Below are 13,704 nucleotides of genomic sequence, written 5' to 3'. Positions count from 1 at the left end.
GAGCTCAATATTTTTTTAACATCTTTATTGGAGTATAATTGCTTTACAATGGTGTGTTAGTTTCTGCTTTATAACAAAGTGAATCAGCTATACATATACATATATCCCCATATCTCTTCCCTCTTACGTCTCCCTCCCTCCCACCCTCCCTATCTCACCCCTCTAGGTGGTCACAAAACACCGAGCTGATATCCCTGTGCTATGTGGCTGCTTCCCACTAGCTATTTTACATTTGGTAGTGTATATATGTCCATGCCACTCTCTCACTTCGTCCCAGCTTACTAATCCCCCTCCCCATGTCCTCAAGTCCATTCTCTATGCCTGTGTCTTTATTCCTGTCCTGCCCCTAGGTTCCTCAGAAACATTTTTTTTTTTTTAGATTACATATAATATGTATGTGTTAGCATATGGTATTTGTTTTTCTCTTCTGACTTCACTCTGTATGACAGACTCTAGGTCCATCCACCTCACTACAAATAATTCAATTTCATTCCTTTTTATGGCTGAGTAATATTCCATTGTATATACGTGCCACATCTTCTATATCCATTCATCTGTATATGGACACTTAGGTTGCTTCCATGTCCTGGCTATTGTAAATAGAGCTGCAATGAACATTGTGGTACATGACTCTTTTGGAATTATGGTTTTCTCAGGGTATATGCCCAGTAGTGGGACTGCTGGGTTGTATGGTAGTTTTATTTTTAAGGAACCTCCATACTGTTCTCCATAGTGGCTCTATCAATTTACATTCCCACCAACAGTGCAAGAGGGTTCCCTTTTCTCCACACCCTCTCCAGCATTTGTTTCTAGATTTTTTGATGATGGCCATTCTGACTGGTGTGAGGTGATAACTCATTGTAATTTTGATTTACATTTCTCTTAACGATTAGTGATGTTGAGCATCTTTTCATGTGTGTGTTGGCAATCTGTATATCTTCTTTGGAGAAATGTCTCTTTAGGTCTTCTGCCCATTTTTGGATTGGGCTCTTTGTTTTTTTGATATTGAGCTGCATGAGCTGCTTGTAAATTTTGGAGATTAATCCTTTGTCAGTTGCTTCATTTGCAAATATTTTCTCCCATTCTGAGGGTTGTCTTTTCGTCTTATGTTTTCCTTTTCTGTGCAAAAGCTTTTATTTTTTATGTTATGAATAAAATGCTTTAAGGGTTTTTAAACAGATCTATTTTAAATGACTTCTCATAAATTACAAAGACCATAAAGGTGTATATCACTGGGATTTGTAAAAAGTAAGAACATAGTTAAAGATGGAATAAATAGTATTTTCTTGTTTCTTTAGAGAACTTTAAAAAGTTCTCTAAAACTTTTTAGTCATATGGAACTTACACTCTTAAAATTTATTGTAAACCATGAAGAGCTTTTATTTATGTGGGCTCTAATTATTAGTATTTATTATGTTGAAACAAACTGGAAACTTTAAAATTTATTAATTTATTGAAGGTAATATGTAATAATCCATTACACATTAATATAAGTAACATATTTTTGAAAAATATAAAGCAAAGCCAAATAGTAAGAAGAAGATTAGCATAATTTTTTTTAATTGCATTAAAAACTGGCCAAAAAAAGATAGTTGGATTCTTACAAATGCTTCTATATTCAGTCTAACACACCATGTAGCCTACGGAAGACTCCTTGTACATTCATGAGAAGTGAGTGAAAAGTATTATCATTATTATTATCAAAATCATATAGACTTTGTGGACACACTGAGAACCCTTGATCTGCACCATCCTTTTTCAAAATTTTTTTTAATAAATATTTTCACTTCTTTAATAAAAGTTTTTCACTCACACTCATCCAGAAAGCTACTTTTTCTAATTACCATGTGCAATTCAGAGAATAACCCTAACTTTATTATCTAGAGAAGAATAAAATGCCTTTGTCTTCTTTATTTCTTCTTTCTCTATGACTTTTAAAATTTTTATTGGAGTATACTCGATTTACAATGTTGTGTTAATTTCAGGTGTAGAGCAAAGTGAATCATACATATACATATATCCACTTTTTTAGATGCTTTTCCCATATAGACCATTACAGAGTATTGAGTTCCTTGTGCTATATAATAGGTCCTTATTAGTTACCTATTTTATATATAGAAGTGTGTTAGATATCTTTCCCAATCTCCCAATTTATCCCTCCCCCCTTTTCCCCCATGGTAACCATAAGTTTGTTTTCTACATCTGTGACTCTGTTTTGTAAATAAGTTCATTTGTACCTTTTTTCAGATTCTACATATAAGCACTATCATATGATATGATATTTGTCTTTTTCTTTCTGACTTACTTCACTCAGTATGACAATCTCTACATCCATCCATGTTGCTACAAATGGCATTATTTTCTTTTTTATGGCTGAGTAATATTCCATTGTATGTACGTACCACATCTTTATCCATTCCTCTGCTGATGGACATTTAGGTTACTTCCATGTCCTGGCTATTGTAAATAGTGCTGCAATGAACATTGGGGGACATTTAGGTTACTTCCATGTCCTGGCTATTGTAAATAGTGCTGCAATGAACATTGGGGTGAATGTATCTTTTCGAATTATGGTTTTCTCCAGATATATGCCCAGGAGTGGGATTGCTGGATCCTATGGTAGCTCTGTTTTTAGTTTCTTAAGGAACCTCCATCTGTTCTCCATAGAATGTACCAATTTACATTCCCACCAACAGTGTAAGAGGGTTCCCTTTTCTCCACACCCTCTCCAGCATTTATTGTCTGTAGATTTTTTGATGATGGTCATTCTGACTGGTGTGAGGTGATACCTCATTGTAGTTTTGATATGCATTTCTCTCATCACTAGTGATGTTGGGCATCCTTTCATGCGCTTTTTGGCCATCTGTATATCTTTGGAGAAATGTCTATTTAGATCTTCTGCCCATTTTTTGATTGGGTTGTTTGAGCTGCATGAGCTCTTTGTATATTTTGGAGATTAATCCCTTGTGGGTCTCTTTGTTTGTAAATATTTTCTCCCATTCTGAGGGTTGTCTTTCTTTTCATTTTGTTTATGGTTTCCTTTGCTGTGCAAAAGCTAAAAGTTTAATCAGGTCCCATTTGTTTATTTTTGTTTTTATTTTCATTATTCCAGGAGGTAGATCAAAAAAGATCTTGCTATGATTTATGTCAGCGAGTGTTCTGCCTATATTTTCCTCTAAGAGTTTTATAGTATCTGGCCTTACATTTAGGTCTTTAATCCATTTTATTTTTGTGTATGATGTTTGTTAGGGAGTGTTCTAATTTCATTCTTTTACATGTAGCTGTCCCGTTTTCCCAGCACCACTTATTGAAGAGACTGTCTTCTCTCCATTGTATATTCTTGCCTCCTTCCTCATAGATTAGGTGACCATAGGTGCGTGGGTTTATCTCTGGACTTTCTGTCCTGTTCCATTGATCTCTATTTCTGTATATGTGCCAGTACCATACTCTTTTGATGACTGTAGCTTTGTAGTATATTCTGAAGTCAGGGAGTCTTATTCCTCCAGGTCCATCTTAAGATTGCTTTGGCTCTTCGGGGTCTTTCTGTGTTTCCATATAAATTACAATTTTTTTGTTCAAATTCTGTGAAAAATGCCATTAGTAATTTGATAGGGATTGCACTGAACCTGTAGATTGGGTAATATAGTCACAAAATATCTATTATCTTTAGAAATTTAAAAATTGGCTTTATCATAACTATACAGGCATATGTGCCTAATACATATTCAATTGCTCAAAATAAGAATTAATTATTCCTTTATGAATTATGTTCCATACTGTTAACTTCCCACCTAATGGGGATTAGGTTTGAGAATCAAAACTAATTTAATATTGGTTGTAATTAAAGCATTTCAACAGCAATAATACATGCATTTCAAAAATATTTATTACATTTGTTGAATGCCATTTTTATAGGTCATAACAGTAGAATATCTGAAAATTCAGTCTAATGCTTTTTGGTACATTTGCCAAGATATCTATGACTTTATCCACTCCATAACTATAAACATCACTTGTGATTAACTAGAAAATAATTAAAGAAAAAAAAATGCAATTTGTTCCTAGCTGAATTGTTTTTAAAGGCTGTTTGTTTTTCTGTGCCTTATCCATGCACTGTTTGCCAAATCTTCACTTACTCATCAGCCAGGTAAATAATATCTCTATAGAATTTTTCAGTTTACATCTATTCAACATTAATCTGAATACTGCAGTGCAAAGGTTCATGTGTAATAACACTGAATACACTACTTTCTAGGTGTAACTTTAGTCACTAGTCCTGTGCCTCTGGTATTTTTGGTTTTGTTTGTTTTCATTGGGAGGGTGTCATTGCTGTTGTTTTCAAATATGCAGTATTCCCATGTTAGCACTAATGTCACAGGGATTTATTTATATTCAGTACATAAAATATATGAGAGTGTTTTATAAACTGGAACACTGTCTGCATGCGAGTTATTATTATAATCTAGTTCCACTGAAGATCCCCAATAAAATACCTAACATTTATTTCTTTACTGAAAAGTTTGTTGGACCAAGTGTGAATCTGACTGTACCTTTAGAAGAAGGGAGTTTTTCTATTCTTGTAGTAGAGTATTTCTCCCACGGTAATCAATGGACCCAGCTGATGAGTAAGCACTGATAACTCTTTCTAAAAGAAGGTATGACCAAGGCCTATATAACAAGACAGATATGAGTAAAGAGGGCTTTTTGGAAATTCTCTGAGGCCACCGGGGTGACTCCTGAGAAAGATTCAGGGCTCTGAAATGGAACCTAGATGTTTACTTCCATGTTAAAAATTCAGTTTTATGCTTTCCTGCACTACATCAAGAAACCTAATTAATTGACTTTCTGAAAAAGTGAAAATGAAGTGTGGGAAAATTCCTTTATACAACCTACTGATTTTAAAGTAACTATCTTCTGTAATGAATCTTATAGAAATCGTTTGAAAAACTTTTAAAGATAGAGATTACACCTTTCAGGGTTTTTGAAACATATCCAGAAGAGGCAGCACGTTGTACTGAAAAAATCCCAGGCTTCGGAATCAAGCAGAGGAGGGTTTAAATACTGACCTCACAGTTTAGGACTCAGGTAGCACTAGGTCTTCTCTCTGGTACTTGTCAGCAGCAGGAGGGTAATCATCCAAGGTTATAGTGATGATTGAGGATACAGAGCATCTACACCACCACCTAGCAAGAATTAGTAGCAGCACCAGTAGTTACAGGTATTGTAATTATTATAGCTACTATTTACTGTTTTCTTACTATGTCAAACATTATGCTAGATGCTTAATAATAATTGCAGTATTTAAAAATCACAATTCAGGTTTTGTTATTATCCCCAATTAAATACGGAACCTATATGGAGAAAGTTCATGTGATTGACCTAATGGTTATAGAGCTAACTAAATATTGGAGTCAGGATTCAATACATTTTAGTCTGACACTAAAGCTCACTTTTTCTTATAACTAGAAGGAGAAAATAGATTATATTACTATATGTTATTCATTCAAAATGCTTTTATTAAATAAGAGATTAAGCTAGAACCTGTGTTATATGCTAACAATGCAAAGTCAATAAGGAAAGACCTTTACTCTTAAGCCATTCTACTGAAATGGGGGTGGGGGGATGGCAAAAGAGAATCAAACAAACAGGTAAGAAATTAAGTAGAAATAAACATGTGGTATATAGGCATGCTATAAGCTGCTGTTTCAAAAACCCAATAAATTCAAAAATCTATGCGATATATTAAGTTTTGAACTTTCTGGAATATTAATCTATTGCAATTTTCCACTTTAAAACCATCCTTAAAGAGATGCAATCCTGCACCTGTTTCCTTGGAAACAGAAGGACAAATTCACCAAGCACTGCTTTCTAATTCGATTTTGCCTAGTCATGTATACATAATTTGATGGACACTTTGATAATGAGTTCGGGATGAACTGTTAATGGACAACAGTCATTTACTTAAATCTTTTTCTTTCTTACTACCTGTCATTAACCATCAATTTAAAAATGTAAAAAACTACCTTTCCTTATATACGAAGGTACTATCTCTCAAATAGTTAGTCTCAAAGTGGTATCAGGTGTCCAAAGCTACTTATCTAGAGGACAAAGATTTCTTTGTAGTAATTCATATGTACTCCTCACTTAATTTCAAATGAAATTGTTAGGATTTAACAATTTACAATTTCCTTGAGTTTCAATGTTTTTCAAAGCCTAGATATTTAATATTGCAGTGCATTGGTGAATATATTTTCATGTCAATTTCTCTTTGTAACTTTCCTAGTTGTATTGCAAGATAGAGGCAAACATGGTATTCAGTTTCTATTATCGTGTGTTGTCACCAAAATAATCATCAGTATTGATATCAGATAGCTGTCTTAATTTCTTACATTTGCATTTTACTCAGGTAATTGAAATATTACTTTACCCAGCCCGTGAATTACATGCAGCTTCCAATGGGAAGTTAAAAGCTGTGCAATTGCTTTGAACTAAAACCTTTAATTAAGTAGCTTAATGAAGCATATGCCTTTTAGACTTAGTAAGCAGATCATAATGGAATAAGGAAGTAGAGCTTCTTGCAGCATTAAATTCTCTCTTAAGTAGCCCTTTAGCTTATGTATATTTAGCATGTCAGCTTCTGATCTTGTAAATATAAAAGCTAATTCAAGTATAAGATTGAAAAATGGCTTTCTAAAGTAGTAATGCTTCACCCTAAATTTTTGGCCTCAGACGGGCCAGCATTTTGGAAAAAATGTGAGCTATGTAGAACACAAGAATAGAGAGGGCAAGAAGGGAGAGAAGAGGATTGCTGGAGCCAAGTGACTTTTAACTCCTGGGGCTTAATATTTGCATTTGCATGCTGCTTGGAAGACGTTTTGACATTAGTCTCTGCATTTTGTACTGCCTGCTTGACCTCAGCACTTCCTTTTCCTCTTGTATTCTTTAACCTTATCAGCTAGTTAAGATCCTTGAACACATTGACACTGTGTTCCTTAAATATTGTTAAAGAGCAAATTTAAGTAACTAAAAATAGACATCATCTATTGAAGCTGCTAGGCTGCAGGGATTAAGGATAAAATCACTTACTGCCAAATGCAGAGGCTAAAACCCTGAGAGTGTTACCCTTTCTGTTGGTAATCAGGAGATCTATTTATAAATTCACCATCCTCTTGACCCTTTAATAGGATAACCAGTAAGAAAGCATCATTTTATACGGCTTGGCACAAGTGGGGGCATTCTCTCTGCCCATGATATTTCCAAAACTCCTTGGGACCAGTAGCTGATTTTCATCCCAGTGTAACTAAATATGCACATATACAGGCAGAATATATTACTCTTCATCAGATGTTAACCTTAAAGAATGTTGGGCTGGGTAACCCACCTATGGACAAAATGAGTGAGTATCTTACTAGAAAAAAAAAATTTTTTTTTTTTTTTTTTTTTACTTTACACTGCTGATAAATAAATTAGAATCAATTCTATCACTTAAATATGTATTGGCACAAACAACTGCAACAAACTATATTCCAGTTAAGCATTTAAGAATTCTCCTAGGATTCTTGTTTGCTTTTGTTATCCACCAAAATAAATGAAATCGTTCAGTTTTCTGTATTCTTTACTGTTTTGTTGAAGGAGGTTAAGATATCACATACTCATAATTTTTAAATCTCACAGTCAGGACATTCTAAACCCAGGTTTACATAAGAGAAGTCAGCTTGGGTTTGTTAATTAAATAGATTTTGCAAATCTGTGTAAAATCATCCTTCTGATTTATTCATAATTTGGTAAAGAGAAAATATACTTAAATGCATATTCACTGCAGCAATTACATGGAAATATTAATATTAAACTCTGGAATTCACTGCAAATGTGCCTATTTCCTTCTTTACAAAGTAAAGAGAAACCAAAGGAGGTTGACATATTTAAAATAATGATAATGAGTAACAATGTGTAGTTGAAAGATAAGCATGTGCTGGAGTAATTAAAGCCCAAAAAAAGCTAGTTTAAGTTTAGACTCTTATTTTAGAATGAAGTTTACCTGTTAGTTTTGAAGTTCAAAGGTGGGGAGGGTGGGAGTTTATGACTCTTTTTCAGAATTGGAGTTCTCATTGTTGCTTGCTGTTACAATCCAGTAGAGGGAGCAAAAGCTAATGAACAAACCATGCAAGTGGTAAGAACATTACCAATGATACTACCAATGAGTAGAAACATTTAGAAAAAGACTTGCTGATTTCAAATATTAAAACACAAGTGGGAAAAATACTCCCAAGTTTATGTCATGAAAGATTGTTCTCAGGCAATAAAAGATTATGTGTAAACAAAGAAATGTCCAAGCAGACAACAAAGTTAAAACTACATTGGCCCTACACCATATATTCAAAGCTATACCACAACATAAGGAATGAGTCACAAGAATTTCTCAGAATGCAGAACTACCTGTATGTTCTACTTATGTTGATACAGGTTGGATTCTGTAAGGAGTTTCTATGGATGAAGTTCCTCCATGTTTGTTTGCCTAGATTTTTCTCAGGATTAATGACTGGTATGATCAAGCAATTGGTGTTGTCAGGTAATATGACACCAGTAGACAAGATCAGGATCTTTCCTGAAATTTCATTTCTTTGCTTAAATAACACTCTTTGGGAATATATATATTTGCCTCAGTTCCAGGGTGTTCTTACAATGGTTCTGATTTTAAAATCATGCAAAATCATCCTATATCTGATCATCCTTTGCATCTCAAAAGATGAGATGCATAGTTTGAACTTTCCTGTATGCCAGTATCTTATATTGTGCATTAAGATTTGCTTGTTGAGGACTGTCAGAAGACACTAGTGACTATTTTTATGTTTGAAGAAAATTATTACAGATTCCCACTGTTAAGCTCATTGACTTGAGAATAACCTGATGTACATCAGGCTGCCTTCTAGATGTACATGCATTTTTTAAAAAAATCTGAATATCATAGGACTACTCACAAAAACCTCTCAGAGATTGTCTCTATCCAGATGATATGTCCTTCTCAATTTTTTAAGATGGGTATTGATAGCCCTGTTCCCTGACACTCCATATTGGTATCCAGTGTCATGATAGCCAGAAGTCATTTTCATGACCTGGGCCCAACAGTCTGACAGACACTCAGCATGGAAACCACTTTGCTTCTAGCCTTTTTGACCTGGTTCCTCAGGTCTGATCCTAGGCCCCTTTCATGTTCCATGTGTCTTTGCCACTGTCTGGATGACCTGTCATTTACCTTTACCTTTATTCAACTAGAACTTAATCCTCCCTTCCTCCTTATAGGACTCCTTTCTGAACAACACTGCCTACCTGTCTGGATGGCAGGACTAGGCAATTCCCAAACTCACTATAATAACTTTTAATAACTTATTTGGACAAACTACTTAACCTCTTTGTATCTTAATGTTTTCATGTGTAAAATGGGGGTAATAGGTTGGTTTTGAATTAGTTATTACACATAAGTGCTTGGGACAGTTCATGGCACATACAATTACAATTATAAATAATAATTATTATTGTGGTGATTGTGGTGGTTGCCATCCCTGTCTCATTCTGACAGCTTTCCTAAAACCACTGACTCCTAATTATTTCTAGTCTCCTAGAACCCATGTCCAGCCAGCCTCACCAGATTCGACTTGGGTTCCTATACTATATCCTCTTAGCACCTGCTGCATTCTAAGGGGCAATTAATATTACATGTCTGGAAACCATCAAACCAATTTTTAGAAAAGTTAGAACATGTCATGAATAAAACAGGCTCCTTTTCATGAAGTCCCCAAAATGAGTCTATTCTGGAATTCTGAAAATATAGCAGCAGCAGTGACACTGTTTGAATCTCTTTGAATTCCTCCATTGAGGCAGAGAGAGCATCCAGGTTAGCAAAACCAAAAACTGATGGACAACTTTAACAATAAAATTAGGTGACAAGATATTCTCACCAGTCCCAAAATATGACCTGTAAAATTCATGACCATATTATAATACAATCATTGCAGCAGGAAAAAAAGGAAGCAATGGGGTGTCATCTGACGGAAATGAGACCAGGATAACACCTGAGTTGCCAACAGATACTCATGAGAAATTGTTTTATGCCAATTTAATAATAGTAGTTGAAACAGGGAGAAGTGTTTTCATAAAATCCAATGTGCAAGTCAGTGAAAAGTCCCCTCTCTAAATGTCTGAAGGGTCTGAAAACTCTGCAGCCTGTGAATTCTTACAACTCAATAGCTGAAGCTCTTTCTCAGCAGAAACTTCAGGGAATAAAGCCCAACTTAAGGAGGTAGGGACAACAGTGACAAAGTCCAGATAAAAATGGGAGAGGTCAGGGTGGGGCAGGGGGGTGGCAGTAGAGACAAGATAGCAGAGTAGAAGGACTTGAGCTTGCCTCCTCTCACGAAAACAGCAAAATCACAAATAACTGCTAAACAACCATTGACAAAAAAGACTGGAATGTACCAAAAAAGACAGTCTACATCTAAAAGACAAAGAAGCCACAATGAGACAGTAGGAGGGGGCCCATGTGCAAAACAATCAAATCCCATACCCACTGCGTGGGTGACCCACAAACTGGAAAATAATTACATCATAGAGGTTGTCCCACAGGAGTGAGAGTTCTGAACCCCACATTAGGCTCCCCAGTCTGGGGGTCTAACATTGGAAGGAGGAGCTCCCAGAGCATTTGGCTTTGAAATCCAGTGGGGCTTCATTGCAGAAACTCCACAGGACTGGGGGAAAGAGAAACTCCACCCTTGGAGGGTACACACCAGGACCCATGGAAAAAGCAGGGACTCCATAGGAGCCTGGGCGAGACCTACCTGCTAGCCTTGGTCTCCTGGAGAGCAGGGGGGTGGCTATGGCTCACTGTGGAGAAGAGGACACTGGTGGCAGAGGTACAGGGGAGTACTCATTGGCATGAACTCTCCAGGAGTCTGCCATTTTGTCACCAAGTCCTGGCCCCACCCAACAGCCTGTAGGCTTCAGTGCTGAGATGCCTCAGGCCAAACAACCAACCCGGTGGGAACACAGCTCCACCCATCAGCAGACAGGCTGCCTAAAACCTTCCTGAACCCACAGCTATCCATTAAACACACCCCTTGACACAGCCTGCTCACCAGAGGGACAAGACCCAGCTCCACCCACCGATAGGCAGGCACCAGTCCCTCCTACCAGGAAGCCTGCACAAGCCTCTTAGACCAGCATCACCCGCCAGGGAACAGACACTAGAAGCAAGAGGAAATACAATCCTGCAGCCTGTGGAACTGAGACTGGAAACAGAGAAAGTCAGACACAATGAGATGGAAAAGGAATACGCACCAGACAAATGGAAAAGATAAAACCCTGGAAGAACAACTAACTGAAGTGGAGATAGGCAATCTACCTGAAAAATAATTCAGAGTAATGATGGTAAAGATGATCCAAGATCTTGGAAAAAGAATGGAGGCACAAACCTAGAAGATACAAAAACAGTTTAACAAAGAGATAAAGAACAAACAGAGTTGAACAATACAATAACTGAAATGAAAAATACACTAGAAAGAATCAATAGCAGAATAACTGAGGCATAATAACTGATAAGTGACCTGGAAGACAGAATGGTGGAAATCACTGCTGTAGAACAAAACAAAGAAAAAAGAATGAAAAGAAAAGAGGACAGTCTCAGAGACCTCTGGGACAACATTAAACACACCAACATTTGCATTATAGGGGTCCCAGGATGAGAAGAGACATAGAAAGGGCCCGACGATATATTTGAAGAGATTATAGCTGAAAACCTCCCTAACATGGAAAAGGAAACACTCACTCAGCTCCAGGAAGCGCAGAGTTCCATACAGGATAAACTCAAGGAGGAACATGCCAAGACATATATTAATCAAACTTACAAAAATTAAAGACAAAGAAAAAATATTAAAAGCAACGAAGGAAAAGCAACAAGTAACATGCAAGGGAATCCCTATAAGGTTATCAGCTGATTTTTCACCATAAACTCTACAATCCAGAAGGGAGTGGCACAATATATTTAAAGTGATGAAAGGAAAAAACCTACAACTAAGAATATTCTACCCAGCAAGGCTTTCATTCAGATCTGACAGAGAAAACAAAAGCTTTACAGACAAGCAAAAAATAAGAGAATTCAGCACCACCAAACCAGCTTTACAACAAATGCTAAAGGAACTTCTCTAGGTGAAAAAGAAAAAGCGACAACTCTAAACAAGAAAATTAGGAATGGGAAAGCTCACTGGTAAAGGCAAACATTTAGTAAACATAGGAAACCATCCACACACAAATGATATCAAAACCAGCAATCGTGAGAACAGAACAATACAAATGCAGGATATTGGAAACACATTTGAAATTAAGAGAACAGCAACTTAAAACAATCTTGTGTGTATATATATATATATATCTATATATATATATATATATAGATATATATCTATATATAGATATAGATAGACTGCTATATCAAAACCTCATGTAACTGCAAACCAAATATCTATAATAGATATACACACAAAGAAGAAAAAGGAATACAAACACAACACTAAAGAAAGTCGTCAAATCATAAGAGAAGATAATAAAAGAGGAAGGGAAGAAAAAGACCTACTAAAATAAATCTAAAACAATTAACAAAATGGTAAGAAGAACGTACATATTGATAATTACATTAAATGTAAATGGATTAAATGCTCCAACCAAAAGATGTACACTGGCTGAATGGATACAAAAACAAGACCCGTATATAAGCTGTCTACAAAAGACCCACTTCAGAGCTAGGGACACATACACACTGAAAGTGAGGGGATGCAAAAAGGTACTCCATGCAAATGGAAATCAAAAAAAAACTGGAGTAAGCAACACTCATATCAGACAAAATAGACTTTAAAATAAAGACTGTTAGAAGAGACAAAGAAGGATACTACACAATGATTGAGGGATCAATCCAAGAAGAAGATATAACAATTATAAGTATTTATGCACCCAACACAGGAACACCTCAATACATAAGGCAAATGCTAACAGCCATAAAAGGGGAAATCAACAGTAACACAAGAATACTGGGGGACTTTAACACCCCGCTTACACCAATAGACAGATCATCCAGACAGAAAATAAACAAGGAAACACAAGCTTTAAATGACACACACAACAAGAGACCAGATGGGCTTGATATTTATAGGACATTCCACTCCAAAGTGGCAGAATACAGTTCTTCTCAACTGCACACAGAACATTCTCCAGGTTAGAGCACATGCTGGGCAACAAAGAAAACCATGGTAAATTTAAGAAAATTGAAATCATATAAAGCATCTTTTCCAACCACAACACTATGAGATTAGAAATTGAACACAAGAAAAAAAATGTAAAAAACACAAACATGTGAGGCGAAATAATATGCTACTAAGCAACCAATGGATTGCTGAATAAATCAGAAAGTACCTAGGGACAAATGACAATGAAAAGACGATGATCCAAAACCTATGGGATGCAGCAAATGCAGTTCTAAGAGGGAAGTTTATAGCAGTGCAATCTTACCTCAGGAAACATGAAAAACTGCAAATAAACAACCTAACCTTACACATAAAGCAACTAGAAAGAAGGGTGAACAAAATCCAAAGTTAGTAGAAGGAAAGAAGTCAGAAAAATCAGAGCAGAAATAAGTGAAATTGAGATGAAGAAAACAATAGC

At 36.0% G+C, this 13,704-nt stretch overlaps 1 protein-coding gene and 2 long non-coding RNA genes across 9 annotated transcripts in view; 2 read left to right on the top strand and 1 right to left on the bottom strand.

The window, feature by feature from the left end:
* Positions 1 to 13,704, bottom strand: part of LOC309630481 — a 600,204-nt gene that overhangs the window by 307,501 nt on the left and 278,999 nt on the right. The window lies entirely within an intron of this gene.
* The window catches only part of GALNT13 (polypeptide N-acetylgalactosaminyltransferase 13), a 545,878-nt gene that overhangs the window by 467,566 nt on the left and 64,608 nt on the right, over positions 1 to 13,704 (top strand). The gene's annotated exons all lie outside the window — the stretch shown is intronic.
* On the top strand, positions 1,915 to 11,750 carry LOC309630614. The gene is made up of 2 exons (XR_014245840.1): positions 1,915 to 2,439; positions 2,500 to 11,750. It is a non-coding gene; the product is annotated as an uncharacterized lncRNA (long non-coding RNA).

The sequence above is a fragment of the Balaenoptera borealis genome (genome assembly GCF_965194805.1).
Source record: "Balaenoptera borealis genome assembly, chromosome: 6".
In the NCBI taxonomy this organism is placed as follows: Eukaryota; Metazoa; Chordata; class Mammalia; order Artiodactyla; family Balaenopteridae; genus Balaenoptera; species Balaenoptera borealis.
The sequence above is the reverse complement of the archived record's forward strand: the minus strand, read 5'-3'. Positions and strand labels throughout refer to the sequence as shown.